Source organism: Dermacentor albipictus, chromosome 1, assembly GCF_038994185.2.
Source record: "Dermacentor albipictus isolate Rhodes 1998 colony chromosome 1, USDA_Dalb.pri_finalv2, whole genome shotgun sequence".
Taxonomy (NCBI): domain Eukaryota; kingdom Metazoa; phylum Arthropoda; class Arachnida; order Ixodida; family Ixodidae; genus Dermacentor; species Dermacentor albipictus.
Window position 1 is genome coordinate 308056173 of NC_091821.1, and position 14015 is coordinate 308070187.

The 14015-nt window shown below is 44.2% G+C and overlaps 1 protein-coding gene across 3 annotated transcripts in view; it reads right to left on the reverse strand.

The window, feature by feature from the left end:
• The window catches only part of LOC135907064 (diacylglycerol kinase delta), a 472455-nt gene that overhangs the window by 71628 nt on the left and 386812 nt on the right, over positions 1-14015 (reverse strand). The gene's annotated exons all lie outside the window — the stretch shown is intronic.

The following is a 14015-nucleotide window of genomic DNA, read 5'->3' on the forward strand; positions in this document are numbered from 1 at the left end:
TTTGGCTCGATAACTACGATTGAGTCAGCGACTACAATAGGTGGGACAATTCTCATAAACAAAGCAACATCCTCGCTAAATCTTGGTTCTTGAACCATGAGCCCGTCTTCCCTGACTGGACCACTTTCACTCAGAAGTGTCGTGCTATTTTTTATGTTCCTGCTATTTGCACTAAAATCGCAAAAAAAGAAGCTCGGCCAGTGTGTGCAATTTTCCGGGGAGTCGTACATGTCTTACATTGAAGATGTCCCCATCCTGTGCCGGCGTGTAAACTTCGTTATGTCCAAAAGTGACTGCATCCGTCACATGATCAAGGGAATCAACGCTACTGGCTTCAACGTCCTGGCTACACAGAGCCCTACCACTGTGCCAGATATTATCACCATTTGCCAGCATCTTGAGGAACTGCAATCCCTTCGCGTTCACACAGATACGTATGACGGTCGCCTCCCTGAGGCTACGGACTTGCGCACTTTGATCCGTGCCATCATATGCGAGGAACGCCACGTGCATTGTTCTTCCTGTGCTTCTAGCACCATCACTTCCCCTTTTGCAACCAACTTGCATGCAATCATTAATGAAGAGCTCGCGTCTACTCCCCATGCCATGTGCTCTGATGCTACTGGTGCTCCTACTGTAACTACATATGCCAATACTGCCGCGATGTCTCCACTCATGACCATGCCTGGGACCACACTATTTATCTGCACACACACCCATGGCTTCAGTATCGATGTAGGTTCGTCCTCAACCTTCCTACCCTGCTTGGCGTCCTATCCGTCCTCTTTGTTATTACTGTGGATACTGAGGGCACATTTCCTGGTTCTGCCGATGTCACCAACAGGATGAGAGGTGTGATTAAGCTCCTCAAGAATGTTTCAATACCCGTCTACCTATGACTTAGCAGCAGATGACGTACCCACCTTCTTTGCACCATTCACCATCTCCCCCATATGCAGCCAATATGCCTTCCACCTACCATTCATCTCGGCGCCGCTCACCTTCCCCACGCTGTCGCTCAGTGTCCCCACTTCGGCCCACCTCACAGGCCCCTGACCTTTGCTGGGAAAACTCCACATTGCAGTTTTGGGAGGGGAAACTGCAACCATCAGCCTGCCTATAATTCTTCCAGAGTGCCCATCGAATCTATTATTAGTGTTTGTGGAAGGTGTTCGTGTAGAAGCTCTTGTTGACACTGGTGCTGCCATTTCTATCATTTGTGCTGATTTATGCTCCTGTCTATGAAAGGTGACCATGCCACACTGCAGCACTCCTTTGCGTGGTGCAAACATTGCCAGAATTTACCCGATCATGCAATGTACAGTACGTATCTCTATCAATGGCATCCGTCATCACATAGTATTTGTGGTGCTACGTGAGTGCACTCACAAACTTATTTTGGGTTGGGATTTCATGTCGTTGGCCTCCGCGTTTATCAGGTGTTACCAGTGCCTCTTTTTCTTGACCGACACCAGTCAGCAATGCCATTATACAGATAATGTGCATAGCCATTTCGTAACAGCTGCAGATTATGTGCTTTGGCCGTCTAGAGAACAAATCATTGCTGTTCGTTCCGCCGAGATTGTGGCAACGTGTTCATTCACACTTATGGCTGCAATTCATTTAGAGGAATTGTGATCACTCCCAGCCTTCTTCATTTCACTGATGGGTGCGCAATGGTTATTGCATTGAATACTACTCCCGATCCCCACTTGTTGCTCTGTGAATCAACCATCACATGTGCTGTTGATACTCAAACTGTTGGCCTCATTTATTTGACTGTTGCACCAACGGAGTCAACTTTGCCTCCTCTCGACTCTTCTTGCTCTCTTCTGACAAGTTGCATTAGCCCAGACCTTTCACCTACTCAGACTCGAGATCTACTCGGTTTGTTGAAAAAACATGGTGCCTTGTTCTACGCCCATTCATCCGTCCTCGGTAAAACGCCTGTCACCACTCATCACATTCAGACCGATGGCTCTTTCACCATTCACCGCCGTCCATATAGAGTGTTTCTTACCAAGTGCAAGGTTATCGAAAAATATGCATGCAGCATGCTTGACCAGAATGTATTATGCCTTTCCTAAAGTCCCTGGTCTTCTCCAGCGGTTGCTGCACAGAAAAAGCATTGCTCAGTATGCTTTTGCGTCAACTACTGCACCCTCAACAAAATCACACGCAAAAATGTTTATTCCCAGTCATGAATTGATGACGTATTAGACTCGCTGAAGGGCGCTGAGTACTTCTCCAGTCTTGGTCTTCAATCTGGCTACTGGCAAATACCAATGTATGAGCCTGACAAGGAGAAAACAGCATTTTCCACCCCGGACAGGCTCTACTAATTTAACGTGATGCCTTTCGGAGTCTGCAACATGCCTGCCACATTCGAGGGCATGGTAGACAGTGTCTTACGTGGTCTCAAATGGAAGACCTGCCCATGGTATCTTGACTATATAGTTGTCTTTTCCTCAACATTCTCACCACATCTCGAGGGCCTTGATGAAGTTTTAACCTGTCTTGCCAAGGCTGGACTGCAGTTGAACACACAAAAAATGCCCCTTCACGAGCAAGACCATCAAGGTCCTGGAACATATAGTAAGATGGGATTCGGCTAGACCCGGAGAAGATTGCCGCAGTCCCCAACTTCCCCCGCCAAAACATCAAAAAGACTTGCGCAGTTTTCTCGACCTCACCTCCTACTTCCGCCATTTTATACGCAACTTCACAACGCTTGCATCTCCACTCCCCCAACTTCTTGGAGCTGCCATTCCCTTCGTTCGGACAGAGGCCTGCGAAGCAGCTTTTCAGGCTCTAAAGCGAGCCCTCAAGTCCGAGCCGGTATTATGCCTTATTTTGTTATAGCGCAAGCTTGACAAGGACAAAAGAAGGCACATCAGACACACACAGCGCTGTGTGTGTCTGATGTGCCTTCTTTTGTCCTTGTCAAGCTTGCGCTATAACAAAATAAGATATGCCGTACCAACAAGCCCCTATTGCTATCCTCATTGGTATTATGCCATTCTGACATGCCTGCACCTACCATCGTTCACACCAACGCTAGCGGTCATGGCATAGGCGCTGCTCTAGTACAACATGAACATACCTCTCATGAGCAAGTCACTGCCTATGCCAGCCGTTGTTTGGGCTCTGCAATAATTCCCCCCATATTTACACGGCCACCACTTCATGGCCGTTAAAGACCATCACACATTGTAATGGCTCTCCCCGATGAAGAACTTATCGGGTTGTCTTGGGTGCTGGGTGATTCACTTACAGGAGTACGACTTCATCATAATGTACAGGTCTGGAAAGAAGCATCAAGGTGTGATGCTCTCTCCCATTGCCCGTTTCCAATCTCGCATCATCCACCCACACCTCCCCAACATAGCCCGTCTCGCGAGCAATCTTCATCCGTTTACAAATAGCAACACTGGACTGGTCAGGCGCTTACTGTCATCACATCCTTATTGCGCACCAGCATGCAGACCCATACTGTCGGACTATTCTTGACCACTTCAGTGATTTCTCCTCGCCCTCAAACTGCCATTTGTGTCGACAACTTGACCAATTCCAGTTGTACAATGGCCCCCTACACTGCTACATTTATCACCCTGATGACAACAAATGGGTCCCCGAAATTTCCCATTCTCTGCAAAGCGATGTCCTACAAGCTTTTCACGATTATCCAATAGCAGGGCACCTTGGATATACCAAGATGCACGACAGGACCCAAAGCCGGTTCTCTTGGCCTGGCCTCTCCTCCACCGTGGTCAAGTATATTGCCTCTTGCGTGCCTTGTCAATGCTGCGAACGCGCTGCATCTGCACCCGCTGGGCCCCTGCAACCCCTAATTTTTCCTGCTTCTCCCTTTGATGTCGTCGGAATAGACTTATATGGGCTTCTTCCCCTGATCGCCAATGGTAATTGCAAGATCATGACAGTTGCTGATCATCTCACTCGCAATGCTAAGACAGCTTCTCCACATCCTAGTAACAGCTTCTGAAGTTGTGGACTTTTTCCTGTGAAGCATCTTTTTACGCCATGGAGCACCATGCATTCTCCTCAGCAACTGCCGGCAAGTTCTTCCTCTCTTCCATTTTTTCCAAAGTTTTACGAGCTACCAGCACTGTTCATAAGACAACCCAGCTACTGTGCACAGACCGAGCGTTTCCAACGTACACTCTCCTACATGATCTCAATGTACATCAGCCCGGACCACACAAACTGGGATGCAATCCTACCATTCATGACTTTTGCCTATAACACTCCATCTCAATGCACCACCAGCTTTTCCTTCTTCTTCCTTGTCTATGGCCGCTCACCAACTTTCACCCTTGATTCATCTTTCTTCTCGGCTCCTGTCTCATCGGCAATGCCTTTTTCCAAACAATTTGTTACCCGCCTCGCCCACTGCCGCTACCTCACCCGCATCCTACATCTCCTAAGATACCCTCAAGCACCACTACGACTCCACTCACCGCAGTGTGATTTTCTTTCCTGGTGACAAAGTATTACTCTGGACACCTGTGCCTATCCCCAGTTTAAGTGACAAATTTCACAGTTGTTTTCTTGGACCCTACTGGATTCTTGAACAAACTTCGCCTGTTAATTACCGCATTTCACCTCTTTGTACCCCCTCTGACCGTCATTGTCGTGGGACTGAGATTGTGCACATGTCTCGTTTGAAACCTCATGTACGGCTTGTTTCATAGCACACTTCCGTGGCCAGGCTGGCCGCTTTTGCTAGAGGGGAAAATTAGTGTGCACATAGTGTGCACAATTAGTGTGCACAATATTCGCATCTCATCTTCCTAATCTGTACATATCATCGACTCATGTCATCATCATATCTGTACTGATCATCATCAGAGCTACGACTTCTTTGTCATCGTATTGCGAAATTTTCGAGAATAAAGCACTTCCTCAGATTATTTACTCTGAATAATGAATAATGATAAGCTCATGCATTTATTAGCAAGTTTGGTTATATTAACACATTGGAACATCTCAATTACATTGCAATGGTAAAAAAATTAGAGTAGCAAGCTGTTACCATATAGACTCATGCAAGGACCGCACTTATTTAAAAAATCTTGACAAGGTGCAGCCCTTAGATGAGACCGAACCTTTTGGCCAAAATGGTGCCGGCCCAGCGCACGAACATTCGCCAATGCATGTGCTGGGGGTGCGGCCCTTACATGATATACGGTACTAAAACAGTATATTATATAAGGTTATACAGTATACTAAAAGGTTGTATATTTAGCTCAAGTTAACTTGGAAAAGTGAGTAATTTCCACTAGCTGTCTGTTCTTTTTTGAAAAGCTAGTTTTCATATCAAATACGAATATTAAAAATATTATATTCGATATTATATTTGATATAATATTAGAGATTTTCTAATCTTAGCACAGTGCTACAATTTTTATGTTTATGCACTGCATAATTCACAGGCTATGCCAAAGCGCTAACTCCAAATCAGGTAGACGCAGTGTGAGATGTATACATAACAATACCACAAGGACGAAGGCGATGTATGATGCTCATTGCGGGAAGAACAATGATAACAGGTGTATGCATGACATGTATCAAGCAACATTTAGGGATTCTGTACCTCTTGGGTCACAGTTGCAGAAATACCTCTGAGCCGAGATTATACGCCCAGGTTTTATGTAGAAATGGGCTTTTTTTTTTGTTACACAGAACAAAGGCATGCATGCTTGCACTTTATATAGGCCTGTTTGAGGGAGATGTGCAGGGGTGCAGCACTGTATGCCACATGCAGTCTTAACACTGTTTGAAATGCTAGGCATCAAGAAGTGAATGTAGTAGTTTGTCCTGTGGTGTAGGTCCGGTTGGCGGCATCTGGATACACTAGGCTTCGCTACTTTTGGTTTAGGGAAGGCACCGGTGACATACCAAAGCGAAGACATTGCTCTTACTGCTCAACTTGGTGGCTAAATTAGCATGTGGTTGTGCTGGTAGAGCAAAAATTATTGGATGGTGCTCTATAAGGCATCTGAAATTTCATTAGTTCTTATATCAGCCATCTATGGAGCAGTGAAGGTGCTGCCAAGCTGTCCGGACTGCATATGTTATGCATTAAATAGCTATCAAACGTTTGCTCATTGAAACTTTGCCACCACTTTTTAAGGATATTTCTTTTTGTACATAAAAGACAGGTGTCGTAAAAAAAGTCATATTTTAGCTTTGTGTGGAAAAAGAAGAAAAGTAAACTTTATAGCTTGCTTCGGTGGTTCCGTTTACTAAGTGTTATGAAAATCTTGGTTCCTATTATTAATGAAAGTTTTTTTTTCATTGCATTATTCAAATACAAAACCAACCAATTTAGATGCTGTTATTCTGCTTATTCAACAATTCCATTTAAACAATTTTCGTTTCCGAAGATTCTACTGTATCCACAAATATATCCGCTGAGATACTAAGCGATTCAGCCAGCAGCCACGGCAAACTTGGCAGGCTAGGAAAGCAAAGCTTCATTTAAAAAAAAGCCAAGCTGTGTGAGCTTGTGAACCAGGCCTGTCACATAATAAAAATGCATTACATTGCAAAACAAAGCTTTCAGAGCTCCTGAACTCATAAGTATCAGTATGTTGGCAATAAGGAGAAAAATACCTGCAGAAGATGCATTGTGACAAAATAAAGGGAATGCTGTATTCACGTTGTGGAAGTTACACAATGGTTGTGACTTTAACGTTGTGTCTTAGGACATAAGTTCAACTGAATTCCTAAAGACAGTTCACTAAACCAAAAGTTCAGCTGAAGTTATGGTGTGCTAACCTATTAACACATTAACACTAATTGTACTAAATTTAGAACAATAGGTCTTCAGTTGTTTTACTTTTTCACTCTTATTTGAATATTTTCTTAGATAATGCAGTTTCCCATCACAAGAGGTGGTTCCATACAGACTACTATATAAGATATCTAGCTATACTAATACAGAAAATTTTATTGACCTTTCCTACCAAACTCGATAGTAGTCATCCATACATATACAAAGTTAAACCTCGATACAACAAACTTCAATATAATGAAATTCTCGATATAATGAAATATTTAACTTTTCATATCCTCTTGTCCATAGAACGCCATGTATTTAGAACCTCAATATAATGAAGTGTGTTTGTAAATGGTTTCAATGTAAAGAAATTTAACTGCAGCCGCAAAGGAATGCCGAGACAATTAAATGGAAACTTCTGTGGACGCAGATAGTCAAATCATTAAATTGAAAGTGGCTAGATGCAAAACCTCTCAAATCATCTGTGCGCATGCAGTAAGAGCAACTAAACTGCAGCCACATCATGTTCTGTATAAAGTCCAAGTGTGATAAGATATGTTGCGCCACGTGCACTGTGTACTTTAGAAAAGTGTGCGAGGGTGAAACAAGAAAGATGGTGGCTGTGGTAGCTTCGACAGGGTGGCCGGACACAGGACCTATGGCATGAGGCCTAACAGCCGGGGCGCGAAGCGCCGCAAGGAAGAGCCGGACTGCACGAGTCGGGGACCAGACAAAAAAAAAAAAAAAGACTTTATTCCAGCGAGGGAAACGCAGCAGGTGTACTTACAGTGTTAACCGATTCGAAGCTGACACAGGGTATTACAGCGGCTTTATGAGCGAGGCCTTCCCACGTGAGCAAAGGGAAAGAGAGGGGGGAGAGCGAGCTCGCAGTAACACGATCAAGCGTGTGCGAGGGGGGGAGGGGTCGGCAGAGTGGAGAGGTAAGTTGGCGCATGTCTCGGCTGTGGTTGTGCATGGCTGTAAGCGTGGCTGAGCGCATATGCAACCGCGCACCCTGCTTCAGAGGTAATCTGCAGCGTGTGCAATGAGTGGGCGTGCCGAGACAGCGTGGCGCAATGTAAACCGTCTTTCCGCATATTTAGTATTGGAGGTTGTGTAATTTCAAGTTTTGGTGATCCGTTGGAGCAAGACGCAGACAAAGCATTTGCTTGCCGCTCCCGGCGCTTTACCGGATAGTGTCGTCCCAGCGTGAGCAATGCTATGAGCCACAGGGGCGGAGTACATGTGAAAGCATGGCTGGTTTCACTTAATTCGTGCTGGTGATGTGAAGATTTTGTCGACGTATGTGGCATGAAACCATATCATTCATGTCTGACTGCCAAATTTATCAAAATGAATTATTTTCTTATGATTTGCTTTCTTCGATTACCCAATAATTTGGAAAATCTTGCGGCCTCTCTGCGTGTAAGAATTAAAAATCGATCGGTGACTGTACTTACCTGCACAAAAGGTTGAATTTCAATGCAACTAAATTTCGCTATAACGAAGCAAATAGCCTATTTTATTGACTTCATTATATTGAGGCTTATTGTATATACACTCTCTTGCTTTATAGTAGTATTACTCATGTGTGAAATTTTTGAAAGGTAAAACATTTATTTCAGAGAAAAACTGACAGCAACACATGCATCTTAATTTGCCTCTGTATGTGTCATTATGCAAAAGTGTGCATTGTTGTAGTGTATATAGGCATTTCTTCTGCATCACTACAATCACCATCACCACCACCACCGTCATCATCATCCTACTTTATGTCCACTGCAGGACGAAGGCCTCTCCATGTGATGATCTCCAATTAACCCTGTCCTTGGCCAACCGACTCCAACTAGTGCCCCGGAATTTCCTAATTTCATCGCCCCACATAGTCTTCTGCCATCCTCGATTGCACTTCCTTCTCTTGGCACCCATTCTGTAACCCTAATGGTATATTGGTTACCTAACCTGTGCATTACATGACCTGCCTAGCTCCATTTCTTTCTCTTAATGTCAATTAGAATATCGGCCCTACCCGTTTGCTCTTCGATCCAAACCGCTTTCTTTCTGTCTCTTAACGCTCTGCTTACCATTCTTCATTCCATTGCTCTTTGCACTGTCCTTAACTTGTTTTCTAGCTTTTTTTGTCAGTCTCCAAGTTTCTTCCCCATAAGTCAGCAACAGTAAAATGTATTGATTGTACACCTTTCTTTTCAATGATAATGGTTAGCTTCCAGTCAGCTAGGAACTGACAATGTCTGCCATATGCGCTACAACCCATTTTTATTCTTCTGTGAATTTCCTTCTCATGATCAAGGTTCCCTGTGAGTAACTGACCTAGGTAAGCGTAATCTTTCACAGACTCTAGACGCTGATTTGCGATCCTGAACTCTTGTTCCCTTGTCCACCTATTCGTCACTATTTTTTGTCTTCTGTATATCAATCTTCAACTCCACTCTTACACTCTCTCTGTTGAGGTCCTCAATCATTTATTGTAACTCGTCTCCAGTGTTGCTGAACAGGACAATGTCATCTGCAAACCAAAGTTTGCTGAGATATTCGCTGTTGATCTTTACTCCTAAGCCATCCCAGTTTAATAGCTTGAATACTTCTTCCAAGCATGCAGTGAATAGCATTGGAGAGATCCGTGTCTCCTTGTCTGTCCCCTTTCTTTGTAGGTATCTTCCTACTTTCTTTGTGTAGAATTAAGGTAGCTGTGGAATCTCTGCAGATATTTTCCAAGATATTTACATACAGGGTCTGTCCCAAAACTTCCTGGAATGATTTTTGTAGTTGGCAACGCCATCTGGCAATGTGGGGCTTTAGGCAGAAATGTTAGTGGGGGATCTAAGCTTCGAAACGAGACTGTCTCAGTTGCCTGCGGGCAGTTGTTGAGACAGGTCACGCTCCACGCAGAGGTATCTACTGCACCCTCGCCGAGAAAAAAAAATGGACCAGTTTTTGGAGCAGCGTTATGCAATCACGTTTTGTGTGAGCTGGGTAAAAACAGGGCGGAGATGCTAGAAATGCTTTGGAAAGTCTACAGTGATGACGTGATGAAACAAAGCCAAACTTTCATGTGGCACAAGATGTTCCAAGAAGGTTGAGAGTCCGTCAACGACGACGACCGCTCGGGATGCCTATCGACATCACAAATGGACGACTCGGTGCAAAAAGTGCGTCAAGTTTTGGACGAGGACCAGCAATTAAGTGGTCGGATGATCGCAGAGAAGTGTGGAATAACCAAAACAATTGTTTATCGCATTTCGACGGCGGATCTTCAAATGAAAAAAGTCTGCATGAAAATGGTGCCAAGAGTCCTGATGAGTGAGATGATGGAAGAGCGTTTGTTGAAGTGCCAGGAATTGCATGAACGCAACGAAACGACCCAGAATTTTCGGACAGAGTGATCAGAGGAAAGGAAACATGGATTTTTTAATATGATCCCGAATCAAAGCGTCAGAGCAGTGAGTGGCACACCATGGAGTCGCCTCGCCCGAAAAAAGCAAGGATGAGCAAATCGCGAATCAAGGCAATGCTCATTGTCTTTTTTGACAGAAAATGTATGGTTCACAGTGAATTCGTGCCACAGGGACAAACAGTCAACAAGGACTTTACTGTGAAGTGCTCAAACGGTTGCACAACAGGGTTCAATGCATTTGAAAAGAAATTTGCGACAGTTTAATCTTGCACCAAAACAACATGTCAAGCCACACCGTGCTCATTGTCTTCAAGTTTCTGGCCAAAATGGGTGTCGCAACACTGCCCCAGCCACCGTACAGCCCCAATCTTCAACCACCGGACTTCTTTTTGTTCCCAAAGATCAAAAGAACCCTGGAAGGAACTCAGCATGGGACACTGGAGACAGTAAATGCAGCTGCAACTACTTCGCTGAAGGAGGTTCTCGTTGATGGCTTGAAGGGTGCCTTCAATGATTGGGTGAAGCGTTGGCAATGGTGCATCAAAGCAGGGGGAGAATACTTTGAAAAGTTTTAAAAAGATTGCAAACTGATACTCAATAAATGATTTATAAAAAAAATATTACGGGAAGTTTTGGGACAGACCCTGTAAGCAACCTGTACTCCTTGATCACATAATGCTTATATGACTGCTGGTATCTCTACTGAATCAAATGCCTTTTCGTAATCTATGAAAGCCACATAGTTTGGGACTCTCACCTGTGCTCTTGGGACAAAGGAACAACAACACAGTAGTGCAAATAATCACGAGGGCATTTATTGCACCTTTCATAGACTGCTAGACAAGTTGCTATCCATAATATATGCCAATGGGCGCATGACAGATCACGGAAGTCTGACTTACTGCGACTGGATAACTACACCAACGCCTGGTCATTCGCGTGTACGGTCATGCGAACGGTGGCGCATTCGAACGATCATGTTCGTGTATTCCGGGGTAGGCTCGTGAGACGGTCTCGCAGAAGCATGGATCGGCGCACATGCAGAACGTCTGCGCCGTTTGCTGATCCTGAGCCAAAGAGGAAGAGCCTTCTCCTTTTTGTGCACAAGTAACCCCACCATTAGGTAGCGTTAGCAGAGCAACACTCGCGCCATCTCTCGTACTACCCTGCAAGCATACTGACCACCACAGTAAAGTCATGCGGCAAAGCCGGATTACAGGAGACAGGAGCTATGCAGGAAAACAACATATCAGGGGACGCGTGAGAGTTGCACATCCCCACAATAGAAAGGCTGATTGTACGCTGCGGATTTCTCGATTAATGACATGACTGTGTACCTTAGAAGAAATTCTTGTTGGGCAAGTTGGTGAACATTGGCAAACAGTTTTAGAACTGCGCAAACAAATGACCACAGAGAGAGAGCTAGAGCACACAAGGACAGGCGCAGACTAGCAGCTGATCTTTATTCCACAAGAGCACATATCAGTACATCCCAGAAATACGCCTCTGCGCGTGCACAAAGAAACCATATTCACCCAAAAACTTTCAGTTCAAGCAACACGCAACCCAACTACCTTCATCAATAAACCTCATCTCATTGTTGTACAGATAAACTGAGGTGTCGCTGACACAATAATCTCCCTTCTTTCTAATATGATACGCCTTGTGTAACTCTCTCGCTCGGCTATCTAGGCGCCCACACAATATCTTAACTTCTTTCAGGATCGGCTTTCAGAAGTTAAGATATTGTGCCGGTGTTTCTGGGTGATTATGGTTTCTCTGCACACGTGCAGTGGTGTATTTCTGAGATGTACTTATATGTGGTCTTTGTGGAATAAAGATTAGTTGCAAGTCTGCGCCTGCCCTTGTGTGCTCTCTCTGTGGTCGTTTGTTTGCGCAGTTATAAAACTGTTTGCTGACATGAATGTGATCCATTGTGGAGTATCCCTTCCTGAAGCCAGTCTGTTCCCTCGGTTGACTAAAGTCCAGTGTTGCCCTTATTTTATTGGAAATTACCTTGGTGAATATTTTATATAATACTGGGAGTAAGCTAATGAGCCTATAATTTTTAATTTCTTTAACGTCTCCCTTTTTGTGGATTAGAATAATGTTGGCATTCTTCCAGTTCTCTGGGACCCTTGAAGTCGATAGACAGTTGGTAAAAAGGGCTGCTAGTTTTTTAAGCATTATGTCTCCTCCATCTTTGATTAAATCGACTGGTAGTCCATCTTCTCCTGCCACTTTTCCCCATTTCATGTTTTGCAAGGCTCTTCTAACTTCCTCGCTAGTTATAGAAGGAGCCTCTGTAACCTGTTAATTACTGCTTCAAATGAAGGTATTGTGGCTACTTTGGGTACTGTAGAGGCAGTGGCATAGCTAGGTCGTCTGGCACCCAGTGCCCATAAGTCTTCTGTCACCCCCCCTCACTGCTTTGAGTTGTAGTCACAAAGGCGAAGATATCGAAAATTTCCAAGGAAGGGGGAAGGGATTGATGTTTCAGCACCAGCACGGCCACCTTGGATACCGCGCATGTCCCTCCCCCCCCTCCCCCCCCATTCGCTTTTGTTCCCAGAGATCGCGAATGCAGGTATACACGCTGTTTTATTTTTTTCACCAAATAACACAGGGTGCTGCACTAAGAACTTGTGATAATTGCATTCCACTGCCAGACTGTAAGGTTTGGCGGCCAATACAGATGCGGAATCGTGGAAAATATGGTTCACAAGCAAAGTAAGAAAAAGATTTTAATAAAGTTTTAATTAGCAATTTTAGAGGCAATATTGCATTTGCAAAATTGAAGCCCGACGCAAAATTGAAGCCCCCGGCCCCCCCTGTTACTTTGCCACTGTGTACAGGTCAGCATAAAATTATTCCACTGATTTTGCTGTACCTTTTAGATTGCTGATGATATTACCCTGCTTATCTTTAAGTGCATACATTTTGGTTTGTTTTATACCAAGTTTCCTTCTCACTGATTTCATGCTGCGTCCATTTCTTACGGCTTGCTTGGTCTTTCTCACATTGTAATTTCAAATATCTCTTATTTTCGCCTTGTTGATCAGTTTTGACAGTTCTGTGAATTCTATCTTATCTCTTGAGTTGCGCACTTTCATTCTTTGTCGTTTCTGCATTAGGCCCTTAGTTACTTGGGAAAGCTTGCCTACTGGTTACCTTGGTGCCTTGCCTCCCAATTCAATTGCTGCCTCTGAAGACAGCCTAGTTACGGTTTCATTCATTACTTTTATGTCATCTTCATCTCTCTGTACTAAGACTGAATATTTGTTTGCAAGTAGCAGCCTGAATTGGTCGGCTTTTACCTTTACTGCATCTAGGTTGGCCTGTTTCTTCCTGACCCTTTTACTGCGTCTAGGTTGGCCTGTTTCTTCCTGCAATTTTACTCTTTCTCTCTTCAAATTGAGGTGACTCCTATAGACCTCACCAACCTATGATCACTGCATTTAACACTTCAACATCCTTCACTATGCAGGGATCAGCAGAAAGTATGAAATATATTTAATTTCTTGTTTCACCATTACGGCTTTCCCAGGTCCACTTTTTGTTGCCACGCTTCGTGAAGAAGGTGTTCATTGTACACTACTTATTCCTTTCTGCAAATTCCACCAGCATCTTTCCTCTAGCGTTTCTAGAATCGACACCATAGTTGACAATTGCTTGTTCACCAGCCTGCTTTTTCTTCACTTCTGCATTGAAGTGTACTAAATTTTGTTCACTCATCTGCTAACTCTTATAGGCCTAATCTACAAAACACTTTTTCTTCTGGCAATGCTGGCACTGACT